General features: G+C 41.4%; 1 protein-coding gene across 1 annotated transcript in view; it reads left to right on the plus strand.

Annotated features, from left to right (window-relative positions):
* TSHZ2 (teashirt zinc finger homeobox 2) overlaps positions 1-17,422 on the plus strand; it is a 429,090-nt gene extending 411,668 nt beyond the window's left edge. Inside the window, exon 3 of the mRNA XM_087720472.1 lies at positions 16,538-17,422. The gene's annotated coding sequence lies outside the window, so the exon portion shown is untranslated. The remainder of the gene's footprint in view (positions 1-16,537) is intronic.
* The last annotated feature ends 500 nt before the right edge of the window (positions 17,423-17,922 follow it).

The raw sequence follows: 17,922 nt of genomic DNA on the forward strand, positions 1-17,922 counted from the left end.
TGCTTTGACCTAGATGTAGGGATTGACAGGGAATGTGGGGAGGGGGGGTTGCAAATTAAATTGGAAATTAACAGAGTAATTTCTCAACGAAAGGATTCTGGGTCCAGCAAGGAACCAGACCTACATTATGAACTCCCCAAAGCACTCCAGTCAACCAAACGTACCAATTTATTTCAGATGCTTGGTCAAGCATGCAGCTGAATTCGTAGGGCTCACAGTCCACACGCTTCGTGGATACTCTTATAACATCCTAATTAAGAAGCTTTTCCCCATACTGCACCTACAGAGCTAACATAAAGTTTTTGAAAAGGACAGGGATACAGGGGCCAGAAAAATCTCATGCTAGAAAATGATAAAGAAGATAGCATCTGGAACATGAAGTTGTCGATTCTTCTTGAAAATCCTCTCAGAGGTTTTGGAGGTGCCACATCCAGAAAAGGCTCAAGTTAGGATAATTTTGATGAAAAAAAAGGATAGATTAGTTAATGTTTTAAATAATTCTGAGGGTGAATTTCACAAATAGTAAATTAATCCAATATTCTGATTTAGGAAAGGATATCGTTGTAAATTGTCTTTAGAACTAAGAATCGGAGTATTGTTTATATCAAAGATATAGAGCTACAATTGGTGGATTAAAATATCTATTCATATCTACCTATCGCTATCTATCTATCATCTATAAATCATCTATCTATTCATCTATCTATTCATCTATTTATCTGTCAATCAATCATATATCGTCTATCTATAACAGGGGTAGCCAACCTTTTTATACCTACCGCCCACTTTTGTATCTCTGTTAGTAGTAAAATTTTCTAACCGCCCACCGGTTCCATATTAATGGTGATTTATAAAGTAGGGAAGTAATTTTACTTTATAAAGTTTATAAAGCAGAGTTACAGCAAACCCCTACCGCCCATCATGAAAACTGGAACGCCCACTAGTGGGCGGTAGAGACCAGGTTGACTACCACTGATCTATAACATCTCTTTCCTCATCTAGTTGTTTAAATGTTATTCTATATTGATGGATAACAACGCAGGACAAGAACCAATGGATGGAAACTGATCAAGGAGAGAAACAACCTAGAACTAAGGAGAAATTTCCTGACAGTTGAAACAATGAATCAGTGGAACAACTTGGCTCCAGAACTTGTGGGTGCTCCAACACTGGAGGTTTTTAAGACAAGATTGGACCACTTGTCTGAAATGGTATAGGATCTCCTGCCTGAGCAGGGGGTTGGACTACAAGGCCTCCAAGGTCCCTTCCAACTCTATTATTCTGAGCTTGAACCTTAACTTACTGGCAATATAAAACATTTGCAGTATTCAGAAAAATATATTCCCTTTGATCAGAAAACAGTTTGTATGTGGAAAGTATCAGAAAAACCTGGATATTTTACCAGACAAGGGAAGATAAAATAGATTCTAATATCTGTATAAATAGCAGTACAATAAAATGTGAGCAATAGATTCTATGGAGCCCTTATTTCGTGGACATATTGAAGCAACATATGGAATTTTTTGTTCTATTTGCCTTCCAAACTCACTGAAGAGAGACCATTAAACTGAGCCAGTGTTAAGTCCCTTCTCAGCTTGGATATTATATAAATAGAGAAGTGTATTGTCTCGTTATTATAATAGAAAAAGGGCACGTTAAAGGGAAAGTCGTACATTCAAGTCTAAAACCCATATAAAATAGTGATAAGAAGATCTCATGTCCTAAAAAAAAAAAGTCAGACCTGAATCGGAATTGCAAAACAAAATGAAACAAAACAATGTTGTGTAGACAAAAACAAAACAAGCAGCATTATTAGCCCTTTCAGGTAGACCAGACTGAGAAACTAAAGTTATGAATCATAGTACCAGTTTTATTATAATATTACAGCCTGGGTATCAAACTTGCTGCGTCACATTGCCATCACGTGACGTTTTGCGATGTTTTTCCCATTCACGGAGCTGGGGGGCATCTGGCCCGTGGGCCACCCCTGGGCAGTGGTTGGTTTCAAAAAAATTTAGAACCTCTTCTGTAGGTGTGTCCTGCTTTGTAGGAGTGGCTTGCCGGCCATGTGAATGGGTGGGAGTGGCTTGCTGGCCATGTGACTGGGTGGGAGTGGCTTGCTGGCCATGTGACTGGGTGGGAGTGGCCAACTTGTAAAATGTGGTGAAACTCACTTAACAATGCTCTTGCTTAGCAACCAAAATGTTGGCATTTGAAGTACATAAGTCTTAAAGCTGTCAAGTTACAAGATCCTTGCACCCATAACTCTTTAGAAAAAAAACTCCCAGGGGTGTTCAAACTTGACAGCTTTAAGACTTGTGGACTTCAACTCCCAGAATTCCTCCTCCAGTCATGTTGGCTCGGGAACTCTGGCATTGAAGTGTGTAAGTCTTAAAGCTGTCAAGTTACAAAAGCCTTGCACCCCTCACCCTTTAGAGGAAAAAAAAACGCAGGGGTGTTCAAACTTGTGGATTTCAACTCCCAGAATTCCTCCTCTCACTCTTCATGTTGATGATGATGTGTGGACAGTTGGGGAGAGAGAGCTGGAACCGGTTCTAAACGGCACTGTAGATTTGTGGAACCTCTTCTATAGAAGAGGGTAGAACTGGCAGGAACCCACCCCTGCCCCTGGGCTACAGTATCAGAATCTTGCAAGTCTGAATGTACTTCCGCCTTACCTTCTTTTATCTTCAAGAGAAGTAGGGAGGGTCAAATCTGAGATATTTTCTTATATCTTATACCTTATGTGAGCTCAGATTTCTCTTATCTGACTGTTGTCACAGTTGCAGCTCTTCCCCCTGTCCTTCAAGATATTATTACTACCCATTGCAAGCATTTTAAGATTGCAAATAAATACTTTCTTGAAACTGGACGTGATTCTGAGTTTGAAAAGCAAAACATTTTGCTGGTGGATCAGGTCTCTACATCTGCAACCAAGATGTGTTAATAAACCTTGCTGAACTTTACCAAGGAAGAATTAAGTTAAGAAATGGAATGTCAGTAGATGCACGAGGAAAAGGCAGCATTAAATCATCATGATTATAATGATTTTCATTAAGATAATGAAAGCAGAAATGTAATATAGCAAGAATCGTGTTATGCATGTGAACTCAAGGCAAATTACATAAATCTGTGTTATTTTATGCAACATAGCTGTAAAAATGTTCTTAAAAATGGACTTTGGCCTGTTACAAAGGACTATGGAGTGATGTTGATGGAAAAGCACAATGAAGCTTAATTTGGTGGAATTTATACAACCTAAAGTAGAGTAACAGGATGCAGGCATAATAATAATCTGGCGACGTGGCACGGAAGATTTGGTTACAGAGATGAGTCTGTTTTTGTAATGGAATGTGCACCTGGAGAATCAGTGGATAGGGGCTTTGGCAACCCACAGTTTTCCCAGAGAGAGACCCAGATTAAGAGACTGCAAAATCCCAAACTATATGAGGGAAGGAGAGAATAAGTTCTGGATAACCACACCTTAGAATCTCTCAAAATATATCTAGTAGTTTAGAAGTTATGGCTTTCGTTTGGCAAGATTGTCCATTAGGTGGAAGCAAATAAAGGATTGAAATTGAATAGGTTTCACTATGTCATCCTTGGGTTTGGACCTGAAATAAAGGATGAGGATCTAGACTGAATGTTTGTCCTGGCAAACAATGAAAATGTGATTGTGGATATGAATCCAAATAAGCCAGCCAGCTTTTAGAACTTATTTTTTTAGATTTTTTTTTTGTCTCATGGCAATCAAAACAAAGGATGCAAAAACAAACTGTAACATTCATAAAGTATCACTCAAGGTGTATTTGCACCTATCTCCTGACATCACCTCAGCAAGATAGACCATACCAGATCAAAAATACTTTTATTGGAAGGAAAAGTAACAGAATCTTGAAGATGTGTTTCATCCTCCCTCAATTTATCTTCCTGTGTACTAAGAAGGAACTTGTCCAAGATGCTTTCTCAAATTATTTTCTTAGCCTGGGCTCAAGCCCCGTTTATCTGACTTGATAGTGGCTCTGAAAGGTGATCTGAAAAGGGAGAATTGCATATGCTAAGTACCAGATTTTGAAAAGCCAGCGAAAGAAACACTGGTGTGCAATATATGCAAAAATCCACATGTGGGACAAAGCATGGTCTGATAAATTAAAACAAGTATTACAAAAGCAGGGAAATGTTCATCCATGTTTGTAGCTTGTACACACTAAAATATTAAAAATGGAAGATGCATTGGTGTTTGATAAAAGTTTGGGAGAGTACAAAATTCAGTGCATGGAGATGATGGGAAGGGGAATGTGGTATAGCTCATCCCCCATTAGCTCTCTTAAGGGGTAGAATAGAGGAGGGATCACCTGGTGTTCTGCTTCCCATATCTATTCTATTGTTCTTATGCATATAAATGGGTTTAAGCTGGAATAACCAAAGGTTATTCCTTTTCTGACTGTCCATGCTAACTACCCACAGCATTGTTTCCAGGGATTCTGGGAAGTTCTGTGCCTTTTGATGTATCTCTTTTTTCCCGCATCCAATTGTGTCCAATTCTCAGAGACTTGCTGAACAAGTCCCTGCAGTTTTCTGGGCAAGGTTTCTCAGAAGTGGTTTGCCATTGTCTCCTTCCTGGGAGAAAGTGACTGGCCCATGGTCACTCAGCTAGCCTTGTGCCTAAAGCAGGACTAGAATTCAGTCTCCCCATTTCTACCTGATGCCTTCACCACTACACCAGATTGGCTCTTTTGATCTACAGCTCAAGAGACATACATCATATGCATACAATGAATATAAAATATCAGCCGGTGGTTAATATTTCTCTTTCTCCATGCTTTTGCCTGTCTTTGTCCCATTTTGCCAATTAACTGCTTTTGATCTTTCCTGATGTTTAATAAATAAACATCAAGGTATATTTTTTTACTAGTTGAGCTGAGTGGCGGTTGTGCTTGCTATGACCTAGATGTAGCTATTGACTGGGAATGATGGGTGCAAATTAAGTTGGAATTTAGCAGAATAATTTCCTAAGGAAAGGATTATTCTGGGTTCAGCACAATGGTGGGATTAAAAAAAAAATTACTACCAGTTCCGGGGTGTGTCTTGGTGGGCGTGGCTTGGTGGGTGTGGCAGGGGAAGGATACTGTAAAATCTCCATTCCCTCCCCACTCCAGGGGGAAGTTACTGCAAAATACCAATTTCCTCCCAATCAACTGGGACTCAGGAGGCAGAGAATAGATGGGGGCAGGGCCAGCCAAAGGTGGTATTTACTAGTTCTCTGAACTACTCAAAATTTCTGCTACCAGTTCTCCAGAAGTGGTCAAAACCTGCTGAATACCATCTCTGGTCCAGCAAGGAGAAAGGCCTACATTGTGGGCACCCTAAAGCAGACACCCAAACATGCCAATTTATTTCCAGATGTTCTGCCAAGGAAGCCTCTCACAGTCCTGTCCCAATGCCTGGAGGATGTGCAGACCTGACATGAGTGGAAACCAACTCTTTGCTATATAATTCCCATTAACAAAAGATGGGACTTGGGATTACATGGTTGCAATCAGCTTCCTGATTTTTTTATCCCTCCCTTTGTCCCTACTTGTCTACCTGCTATTGTGTCATCACAATATTTGCCCAAGAATAGCTGCATATTATGTCTGCTGACTGTTCTTGTTTTACATTGAATGATCAATAAACATGTATTATTATTGTTATGATTGGTTGCAGAGACGTTTTGGCTGGATTTGGCATTTTTATCCACCCAATGAGTCTTTCCCTGGGATAGGCAGATGCAGTTGTTGTTATTTTATAAAGCAGTTCTGTAATTATTCAGATTTTCTTGCTACAAACACAAAGTACAAGTCCTTCAATTCAGAGCCAAAGGAAATGCAGGGCAAATATGACACTTTTATCATACCATGCTGGCTCAGGAATTCTGGGATTTGAAGTCCATATGTGAAGTCCATATGAATTCCATACAAGGGTCATAGTCAGGGCTGGGTTTCTCGCCCCGTTCCAACCGGTTCGGTTGGAACAGGGGCGGCGGTGTCCTCGTGCACGCGTGCGGCATGCGCGTGCACGCGCGTGGCGCACGCATACGTACTAGCGTCTGTGCGATGCTCCAGCTGCTCCTGGAGGGTCGCGCAGGCGCTATATGCGTCCTGCGCATGCGTGGAAGCGCAGAACTCGTCAAAACCGGGTAAGGAGCGCGGGCGGGCGGCTGGGCCCTTCGCCGTTCCCAGAAGTTACTTACTTCCGGGTTCGCCAACCAACCGGTTCGCAGGGACCGCCGCGAACCGGTTGAAACCCACCCCTGGTCATAGTTGCCCACCCCATTATATGTGTAGGTTTAGACATTTATTCTTTGGGTATTTTTAATTCTGCTTCACTCTAAACAAGTACATAAAATCACCTTTTACTAACGAACCTGAACAAACAGTATCATTAGATATGAAACTCAGTCTACAGCCCCCTTCCTTAGAAGCAGGTGTATCTTTCTCAGAGTATTGTGGGTTGACAGTGTGCTAAGTAGCATTCTGTGAGTCTTCTGCTGATTTTTCCCTGCCCCAAAAAATGTTGTCGTTCCAACTTGAAGGTGGATTGCGCTTTGTTTTGCCACACTGAATAAATACACAACTCTTGCAAAGCCACTTTCCACCCTCTAAAAGACAGTGGAGAAAACGAGCTCCTCTTACAGTGAAGATCAAAAGGAAAAACCAAAACAGGCAGGGGACAGGAAGCACTGCTCAGTGACAAAATGCAGGACAGGAAAGAAATCCTTCTGTGATCTTTAGTTCAAAGCATGAGAGGTTCCACTTAATCTCTCTGTACAGATCAGTGTTTTTTCAAACTCAGCAACATTAAGATGTGTGAACTTCAATTCAGGGGGTGGGCTTCAAAAATTTCAGCAACGGATTCTCTGCCTGGTTGCTGGGTGGGTGTGGCCATGGTGGGCATGGCCTAGTTGGCCTCCTGCACCATGGCAGGGGGGTTGCCTTCCCCAGGTACTGGAGGCCCTCTGTGCCCCATTTCCAGCCTTCCAGAACTTCCGGGAGGCCTATTTTCCCCCTTCCTCAAGCCTCCATGCAGGCCCTGCACTTACCTCAAATCCAAAATGGGCCATGTGGAGACTCCTGGGAGGGGAAGGGTGGGGCCAGCCAGGGGTGGGATTTGGAGGTTCTCCGAACTGGCCATAATGTTAGCTGTGGGGTCTCCTGAGCCTGGGTGTGTTGTGTCCTGGCCAGCAGATGGCGCTGTGTAAGTCACCTCTGATTGGCCAGGACGCGCCTGCCAGCTGGTGGGAAAAAACGGGGTTTCTCATTGGTTCCCCGTCTGATAGCTCCAAGTATAAATAGCTGTCAGACGGGGGTTTGCTTTGTCTTTGGCTGTTCTAGTTCTGTTAATAAAGGTTCCTGTTGTTGCAAACCGGTCTCCTCAGTCTGTGTCCCTCAGAACTTAAAAGGGCGAACCCGTAACAGCCCACCCCTGCTTCAATTCCCAGAATTCCCCAGTCAGCTTGGGAGTTCTGGGAGTTGAAGTCCACACATCTTAAAGTTGCTGAGGTTGAGAAACACCGATATATCTGTAGGCATATAAACCTTCTCCACATGTTTGGGGGGGGGGAGAGGAACCATTTCTATATTAGCAGAGTTCTGAAAAGTTTCTTGCACCTTTTTTTTCCAGCAATTCTCGTGCAATCTACTGTAATGAGGTAGGCAGCCTGCAGGTTGATGAAGAGATGGGCAGACAGCAAGCATCCTCTTTCATTAGCTCCCAATAATAGACATCAGCCTAAAAGCAGTACAAAAGAACATTTCCAACCTTCTGAAAATGAGTTTGAAAAATAGAATTGTCTGTCAATTCGGCATTTAATTCAAACTATGATAGAAGCATTCATAAAAGGTATTTCTTCTATGAAGTTACCATGATTTTTAAAAACAGAAAATGTTTGCAGTGGTTCCCGTTCACCATTTCCCCCCCTCCATCAGTTAATTTATCGTATAAAAACTTCTCTTTCTTTCCCTGGTGATTTTGCAGGCAAATAGAAAGACATAACTGAGGAGAACCACTTAACATGCTTCAATCTCAGGCTTGATTGCATGATCAAGGGGTTAATCAAAGGCCTGAAACAAATTAAACAGAAGGGGGGAGGAAACCCCTCTTGGATAATTATCTATTCTTTGCAATTCTCTGTTGCCTTCCTTCAATTCACGGCAAATAACCAGGGTGGGGGTGTGGCAAGATGCGTTATTCACATGGACTTCCTTGTCCACACCTGTCCCTTTCAATGAGAAATTTCATTGCTACCCCTAGATTGCTATCACTAGAGATCTAAAAATCTGTAGAACTTTCCATGTTCCTTTATTTCTGCCAGTGGCGGAAAAGCAGAGACAAAAACAACTACCATCTTTTTCAGACTGTAAGACATACTTTTTGTCTCCCAAAAGGGAGTGAAAATGTCTGTGTGTCTAATAGACTGAATATTGCCGAAGCCCCGCCCACCTGCCAACCATTTTTTGGCCTCTGCATGCTCCTTGGGGGGGGGGCGTTTTTGAGGCTTTTTTGGCCCGTTTTGGGGGCTTTTCTTGGCCTTTTTTGAGGCTTTTTTTAGACCTGTTTTTCCCCCAAAAGGGGGCAAAAAAACCTAAAAATGGGCTGGAAAAAGCCCCCAAAACAACCTAACAAAGCCCCCCAAATGGGCCCAAAAGACTTGAAAATGGATAGAAAAAAGGCTGGAAGAGCCCCCCAAAAAGACCCCAAAAAAGGGCCAAAAATGAGGCGCGCAGACGCCAAAAACCTTTTTTTTTGTTTTCCTCTTCTAAATTTAAGTGCGTCTTATAATCCAAAAAATACAGTAATATCAAGGAACCTATGAAGATGCTCAATGTTCTCTGGGTCCACTATCCTACATGTAAAGGAGGTTCTGGAGATTTTTTTTTAAAAAAAAAAGTGGGGCTGAAAGGCGAAAGCAGAAGCAGTATGCTCCATCCCATATTTGGTTAAACCAGATTGCCCTGATAGACCAGTCCCACCAGAAATCAATCAATCAATCTCTCCCTCCCTCCCCCCTCTCTCTCTTTCTTTCTTTCTTTCCCTCCCTCCTTCCCTCCTTCTTGTCTCTCACTCAATCCACCCAATTTTTCTCTCTTATGTCTCTCACAAACTTCTGCGGTCTGTAATTGCCAAATACTTACATCAAAGCATAAATAAACCAAATAAATTCATTTACATTATTCATATTTTCTCTTTTTTCCTCCTCTTTTATTTATGCCTTAAACAACAGTAACTATCACAATAATAATATTTTTTTTAAAAAGAATGCCTGCAGGAGGCCGGATGATGATCAAAAGGCTCTGATATAGAGCAATTCATGTTTCTTCTCTGCAATCGCTAACGAATCTTAACTTGAGCCATGTTATGTTCCCATGTGAGTGATAAGCAATGATTTATTATGAAGTGTCATGAAATCGGAATGCCGTACAGTGAGAAATGAGTGAATGGGAAATGCTTTCCCAGTTTCCCAGTCTCATTACTCAAAGATGCAGAATCCCTTTTCAAAGCCTAATTCCACTGGAGGTTTTTACTGAAAATCTTGCTTTGCAATGGAAAACAAACTTTGACTGTAATCTTCTCTCCCCCTCCACTACCCCAAAGTAGCCTTGCAGTCTGTTGGTTGAACAAAACATTCAGCCATTATATTGGAGATTGTTACGGGAATAATCATGCAACTCACATGAACAATGCAGCACATAAGCCAAGGAATTATGGCTTTCAAATTAAGTGACTTTGATATTTGTTTTTATTTAGTGCATTTTATATGCCGCTGTTCTTCCATCATAGAACACAAGGGTACATGTACATGAGATTCCCAAGATAGACAGCATTCAGATCTATCTCTTTTCTGCATCAGGTGGCCTTAATCTATGATTTAAAAACTTTTAAGAACATGTAGAAGAACTCACTAGTTGTTCTGACCCAGGCTTCCTTAGAAAGCAAGAAGCAAAGTCTTGGTCCCTGCAAAACCTCTTTTATTTACACAACTTTGAATTCCTTTCATTCACAGTCAGCAAGGCTTGATAAACAGTCTTTCAGAGGAATGCTTATCCACATGCACCTTATCTCATTTGGAGAGCTGCAAAATAATTAGTTTCCAAATGCAGGGTAAGGCAAACTTGGCACCAAGTCTCTCAAAGTAACACCCAGAACTTTCCACACTTGAACCAATCGAATGAACGAATTGTTTCCTGCAAAAGCTCACTCCCCGTTCATTCCTCTTTTGTTTCGTAAGGGAGATGGGCCAATCACCTCCAAGGTGTGGCTTAAATTAACCCTGCTTTCTTAGTTGTTCTTGTCTTCTGGAAGCTCTGTACATATGCACACTGGGAACAGGTTCCAGCTGTTCCTCTGCCTCACTGCTGTCTAGTTCCTTCTCTGCCTCTGACGCAGAGCCCTCATCTGAGCTTTCCTCAACCCCCAGCATTCCTCCCCAACCTCCTGACTGTCCAATTCTGCTGCCAGTTCTGCTGGCTGTCAGCAGGCCACAATGCAAGTTACTTTGTGTCAAACTAGGTTATTCATCTCTCTCGTCCAGATTGGTATGCTCTAGCTCAGTGTTTTTCAACCTTTTTTGTGCAAAGGCACACTTTTTTCATGAAAAAAATCACGAGGCACACCACCATTAGAAAATGTTAAAAAAAATTAACTCTGTGCCTATATTGACTATATATAAAGTGTTTTTCCCACGGCACACCTTACACTATGTCACGGCACACTAGTGTGCCGCGGCACAGTGGTTGAAAAACACTGCTCTAGCTAGCATCCTTTCTCCATAATTATCAGTAAGCCTACCTTACTATTTTAAAAAAACAGATAAGGGAGATTAGACTTACTCACTTGGTTCTGTCTTCTGCATGCAAACCATGCTAAATTATCAGCTATGGTTTGGCCCCAGTTCCAATTCAAACAATAAGGGGCTATTTATTTGTTTGAGAGCTAAATGCAATCCCCATTTTAAAGGAAACATACCAGAAATTGCCATTTTTTACCCTCAAAGGATGCATGCAGTATTTCTTCCTTCTTCAATTTCATGCAAAATAAATTTGCAGCTCTAAAAAAACAGAAGACAATCTTAGGTAAGTTTTCCAAAATTGGCATAAAGTTCTTGAATTTTACTCAGTTAAGAGGTAATAAATGGATATGTGTGGGCTTCTGATCTTTCACTGTGGCTTCCCAGGTTGCAGTTAAACTCTCAGGAGAAACATCACAAAGGGCCCTCTTTCCATCGGGCTTTTTGAGATCATGGAAAACAAGACAGAGTGTGTGAGACACACTCTTTCTTGTGGGAGGGAGAAATTTCTTGTGTCACCTCTCAATATTAAACTCAGGGGAAAAAATCAAAAGCACATCCGGAGGAGAAGGAGACAGGATGCCTCTCTCATGGGGAATGAGACTTTTGGGGCATTGGAAAATCAACCTGAGGTGCCAAGTCAGTTTCATGCACAGATGCGTTTCTTAATTTGGACCGGCATTGCCAAATTAAGCACAGTCTAGAGCAGTGTTTCTCAACCTTGGTAATGCTAAGATATGTAGACTTCCTCCTCCTCCTCCTCCTCCTCCTCCTCCTCCTCCTCCTCCTCCTCCTCCTCCTCCTCCTCCTCCTCTTCGTCTTCTTTTCCTCCCTCTCCTCCTCTCCTTCTCCTCCTCTTCTCCTCCTCCTCCTTCACTTTTACCTCTTTTGGTATTGAGGAGATACAAAGTTCAGGTTCTTGCATTTCTTGTGGCCTCAACCGTTTTTATTTGATGCTGTTGCAGTGTGTCTTGGATGTTGTCTCTTCGTCTTCTTCTGGGTTTGCCTTGTGTTCTTTGGCCTTCTCCTCTTTTCATAAATGCTTTGCATGGTATAGAATCCCAAGACATTTTCTCCAGATGTATGTGGAAGTGTGGACTTCAATTCTCAGCCTTCCCCATATAGCTTGAGGAAACATCTAAAACTCTGATCCTGCACCTTGGCTGGTTTATAGGGTTTGAAAGAATCCGCTTGGTCCCATTACAGTACTGCAGATCATAGAAACTATTCAAGTGCAGGTGTAGCCAAGCATAATCCTGCTTCATGCAGAACCTGGAAAATCCAAAGGAGTCATTGTACAGTTTGCTACCTTGTTAAAAAGAAGAAAAAGCTCTGGAGAGCATGAAATGAACCGAAGTGTAGCCTTTTTCTTCTGCTTCATTTCCATCCGTATATGTAGAGAGGCTGAGATTCCCAACACAATTGTTGCTGTTCCTTCTCAAAAGAAGGTTGACATAATGTTTCATTTAGGAAATGCATCAGTGATGAACGAAGAAATATTCATGGCAGCATGAGGGAAAAGTGAAAGGAAATAATTTTTAAAAAGCTCATTAGTTTGATACTCTCTTGACCCATTTCTGACTTCTCATTTTACTGGGGAAGGAAAGGTTTTTGACAGAGAAAACTAAGCCTACATAAATTAATGTATTTCAATATTATGTGCCTCTACTTTAGTATAAAGTACTTTTGGACATCAACAGGGGTGACAGTGAAGGCTTTGGCACTATTTCGTAAGTGGGTTTGGGTATCTTCAAATGTTCATTTTTCCCCCCTAAGGAAGCAAAGGGGCTAAAAGACAGACAAACCAGATTTGCAAGGGAAAGAAAAGGCAAAACTTTTTGGATTAACCTTCCACTGAGGAATCTGGTCAAGAGTTGGAAGTCTGATGAATCTTAAGCCTAAGGAAAAAAGGAAGCAAATATGTAGGGTGTCCAGTGGTGGCATTCAGCCAGTTTGTACCTATTCGGGAAAACCGGTTGTTAGCTTTCTAAGCAGTTTGGAGAACCGGTTGTTGGAAGAAATCTCCTTTTCTTTATTTCCACTTTACAGGGCTAATCCTGTAAGGAAGGCAGGAAGGAAAACATGTTGTTTTGTTTCTAGCCTAATCTTTATTGCCCTGCTTACCGAAACTGCCTCTCCAGTTAACCCTTATTACATTGTAACAGCTAATGCAAAGCCCCGATGACGTGAGTGACATTGAGTTGGCCATGCCCCCCCAAGTCACATGACCACCGAGCCCCGCCTACCCAGCTGGTCATTAGGGCAGAGAATCAGTTGTTAAATTATTTGAATCCCACCACTGAGGGGGGAAAATGGCAATAGCAAGGTGGGAATAAAAATAACAGAATAACAAAAGAGACCTTGGAGGTCTTCTAGTCCAACCCTATGCTCAAGCAGGAGAACCTATACCATTTCAGACAAAAGGCTGTCCAGTTTCTTCTTGAAAGCCTCCAGTGTTGGAGTACCCATGGTTTCTGAAGGCAAACCATTCTACTTGTTGATTGTTCTCATTGTTAGGAAATTTGTCTTTAGTTCTAGGTTGCTTTTGTCCTTGATTAGTTGATTCTTGTCTTGCCTTCTGGAGATTTAGAGAATAGGTTGACACCCTTATCTTTGTGGCAGCCCCTCAAGTATTGGAACACTGCTATCATGTTTCCCCTATTTCTTCTTTTTATCAGACTAGACATACTCAGTTCCAGCAACTGTTCTTTATATGTTTTGGCCTCCAGCCCCCTAATCATCTTTGTTGCCCTTCTCTACCCTTTTCAGGATCTCAACATTATTTTTATATTGTGGTGATGTTTCAGAAGTTAAAGAAATGAGATAAAGAAAGGCGGAGTTAAGGAAAAAGAAAACAAATGAGAAGAGGCAGCTATGAAAAAGAATCTCAGCAAAAGATTGTGCACCATTGGGAGGAAAATGGAAGAGAAAATGCTTGGCAGGAAGGGAGTCATGCAAGCAAAAGCTAATTAGAGGTGATATGTTTAAAGATGTGGCAAACCAAGCTTGTAGCTTAGCTAGAAAACCTTGGCTTATACCTTCTGGTTATCACACTGACACACCATAAGAGTGGCTTATTGTGGTGTCTGAAATGTCTGATGGATTATTGCCAGAACAGGCTGGAAAATCAATGAAAACAAGCCATAGTTTCTTTCTCTGGTCTCTTCCAGAAGAATCCATTGTAGGCCTGTGGGTGACAGAACAAGACAGGTTTACAATGGAAATACGGGTGCAGTGGTTCAGCAGTTAAAGATGCTGAGCTTGTCAGCTGGAAAGCTGACAGTCCGGGTTCGACACCCAAGTGCTGTGCAATGGAGTGAGCTCTCATTACTTGCCTCAGCTCCTGCCCACCTAGCATTTCAAAAGCATGCAAATGTGAGTAGATAAATAGGTACCACTTCAGGGGAGAAGATAACAGTGTCCATTTGGCTCAGTGGTGTATTAACCATTAAGCAGACTAAGCACGTGCTTAGGGCACCAGGCCCAAAGGGGGCACCACAAAGTTGACAAGAAAAAAAAAGATTGGTACAGTATGTATAAAGGAGGGGGGCACCAAGATTTGTCAGTGCTTAGGGCGCCAGTGAGCCTTAATCCGCCACTGGCCTCAGCATGTAGTCTTGCTGGATGAATGATAAAGGAAATGTCTTCAGTCAATGCTGGTTCCCTCAGCTAAGAAACGGAGATGAGCAGCGCCCCCTAGAGTCTATATGATGGGACAGAGGAAAACGTTACCTTTACCCTTAACAATGCAAAGGATAATTAATTCACACATAATTTATATTACCATTTATCTCTTTTATCTCTTTTTTTGTTTACTTTTTTATCTTTCCCCACAAATGAATGCATTACCCAGAAATGGACAATCAGGCAAAGGGGCCCACTTGGGTTTACCCAACTTCCCATGGACAAAAGTCCAAAGATTAGGAAGAATCAGAATAAACAAATAACTGGATCTAAGACAAAAATTGGATATGGTTTAATTAAATGATTTAAATGTAGTTATGATTAATACATTTCATGGCAATTCTGTTATCCAACAACTACTTCAATACAGTTAGTACAGCCTATGCATCTTTGAATTCTGCTCTTCTCTTACATTAAAAGGATGGCACCTTCCTTGCTATAGTGGAAGCTCTATAATCACTGCACTCCAGATGTTGGAAGAGGAGACACTCATAAGCCCCACACTGATGGATTGGACCCCTAGTTTTCCTACGGGTAGTGCAATTTATTGAACAAAGAAGCCTACTAATCTCCTAGTAGAAGACCTCCACAACTGTCCCGCTGCCGTCAAGCCTAATTGTCAGTGATCTCACCAACTTCTATTAAATGGACCAACCCTTTTTTTGAAGCTAGCCAAGCTGATAGTCCAACACTATATCTTGTGGTTGCAAAGTCCAAAGTCTGGTTATGTATTATGCACCTCTGATTTACAGCTTAACTCGCTATTACGCATCAACATTCACACACTGGGTTTAATCCCTGGATTTAGTAACATTTTCTCCCAACATTGAAAAATCAGGGTGATAACCTGCACCCCCTCAGGTAACGTGAAGCTCTTAGATTAATTTATTGAGAATCTGGCTTCCCTTTATGAAAGGATATCACAAGCAATTTAAACTTTTGATGGGATTGATCAGTCTCTTCCCATCTATCCTACTGTATGTGAAGAAAAAGAGAAGTATTGTAATAGGTATTGCCAAAAGTAAATTCTCAACCGCCCAGGTCATGGTTGTCCCAAAAATCTTTCCTTTTTTTCCAAAAGGCAATTGCGCTTTCTAGGTGTTTTCTTTGAAAATGTTTTGCTTCTCATCCAAGAAGCTTCTTCATAACTGAAAACACCAAGAAAGTTCACTTACCTTTTGAGGAGCTTCCCCTTTACACACACACACACACACACACACACACACACACACACCTCTACCTTTGGGATGGTCACAAGTAAAGAGGAAAATGTAGGTACCCCAAGGAAATTCCAAAAGAAAGAAACTGAGAAAAAGAATTAAAGGGAAAGGTGTAAAGGAAACAGCACCTCCTCACTCTTGAGGCCCCATCCATCAGTAACTTCTGCTCTCTCAGCACCATCAGTATAGGCTCCAAGAGGTTCAAAGTATTGTTCTTCAAGTCAAATTCGATTCCCAATGACTTCACAAGTATGAATTTCATGGGCTGGTCCACCACCAACCCCCGCCCCCCCAATTTGACTCTCAAAAAAGGGAAAAAATTGTATAAATGGGCATCATCACAAAACAGGCTTCTGATCCCAAAGAAGGATCTCACCAGCATGGGCAGATTAAACATGGTAGGATGCACCTTTGATGAACCGTGGCGGTGCATTGGTTAGAATGCAGTATTGCAGGCTGACTCTGCCTACTGCCAAGAGTTTGATGCTTACCGTCTCAAAGTCAGCTCAGTCATCCATCCTTCCGAGGTTGGTAAAATTAGAACCCAGATTGTTGGGGGCAATAGGCTACCTCTGTAGAGAGGGCTGAAAAAGCAGTGTGAAGCAGTATATAGGTCTAAGTGCTATTGCTATTGCTAAGCAACTTAGCGTTCAAGAGATGACCTATTGATTTTGCTACCCACTTGCATCCCTTCCAAAATGGATATGTCTCTGTTGGTGCATGACTCAAAATATGGCTTAAAGTGGGGAGGGGGGGAGAGAGACTGAATTGTTATTTGCATTGTTGTTTTTATCGTTTCTAATTGCAGGACTGATGCCTTAATACCCAAGCCCGCTCTGAACTCACCTCTGCATGATGCACCACTTCTGACATTGAATTTCCAACCACCTGGACAGAGAAGACTGCCAAAAGAATAATAATAATAATAACAAAAATCTCCAGCTATTCTTCTTCATCCTCACTAACAATTTTGGTAATGAAGTATTGATTTCCACTCCCCTGCTTATGGACGATATTAGATTTTCATTGATAAACTGCACCAAGGCTGTGTCAGCGCCACTGTCCCTTTTTGCTGTCAGTAAAACAAAGTACCACTGAAGTAGGATAATGACTGAAAACATTGATGTACTTATTTTGTCAATTTGTAACACTCAACGGGGGGAAAGGGGGGGGGGAAGGAGTACAATTCTTCATAGTTTAATGTCGAGGCATGTTCCAGAAGATGCAGTCACACTAGAAGCTTTGCTTTTCATGGTAATGTCCATTTCCTATTTATAACCCCTTTGGGATAGTTTGTTTAAAGGAAATGTTTCAACTCAGCGCAGCTATTACCCACACCTGGCCTGCCCAATCCAGTCATTGCACCAGGGATCAATACATCACCGTAAGTAGAAGAATTAAGTTAAAACAGATTCTGAGCCAAAAAAAAACTCGGAACAGCGTTAATCTTCCCAGCAAGTTGTTCAGATAGTTATATGGTTAACCATGTTGCTGCCAAAGATTTGTTGAAAAACGGATTTCTGGTTTTCTTTTTGTTCTGTTTTGCATCTATAATTCATGTTGTCTTCTCTCTCTCTCTCTCTTGTTAATGATTATTATTTAAAATCTCCACTGTTCTGTTTCTCAAAATGTATGCAATGGAGTGGATTTTTTTTCCCCAACAAGCCAGCAAAGATTGTGTGTATTCAGTGCTAAAAACAGTGATCTATGGTACAGTCATCTCTTGCTTGTATTATTGAGAACATTTTTGTAGACTATCTTCTCTGGTCTGGTGGCTTTCTGATGGGTTTGGAATAGAAATTCCAGATACAAAAAATCAAAATAGGGACCAGATTGGAGAATTTGTTTTTCAGATTTTCTGTAATATGGCAAAAACTCCATTTACCCAGGGTGGGTTTGGATGGAGAACAATGTTGTGCACTTCCTGATATCTTTGTGCAACTGACATTATGATGTGCATGGCATTATTGTTGCTTCTTTAGATAGCTATGATCAGAAACATAGCCTTCTGGTATCTTTTCAGAATTCCTGCTTAAGTTCAAAAGACTTTCTATTGCCTAGAAAAGGGGAGAAATGTTTTGTTTTTAAAATGGTCCCTCTCAACTTTTCTTTTCCATTAAAACTTTGGAGGTCCTGATTTTAATTTGTGGAATATTCACGTTAATAATGAGATCTAATTAAGACATCCATTAA

Source organism: Thamnophis sirtalis, unplaced genomic scaffold (genome assembly GCF_051295495.1).
Source record: "Thamnophis sirtalis isolate CommonGarterSnake01/CBP01778 unplaced genomic scaffold, rThaSir2_p1.2 scaffold_7, whole genome shotgun sequence".
In the NCBI taxonomy this organism is placed as follows: domain Eukaryota; kingdom Metazoa; phylum Chordata; class Lepidosauria; order Squamata; family Natricidae; genus Thamnophis; species Thamnophis sirtalis.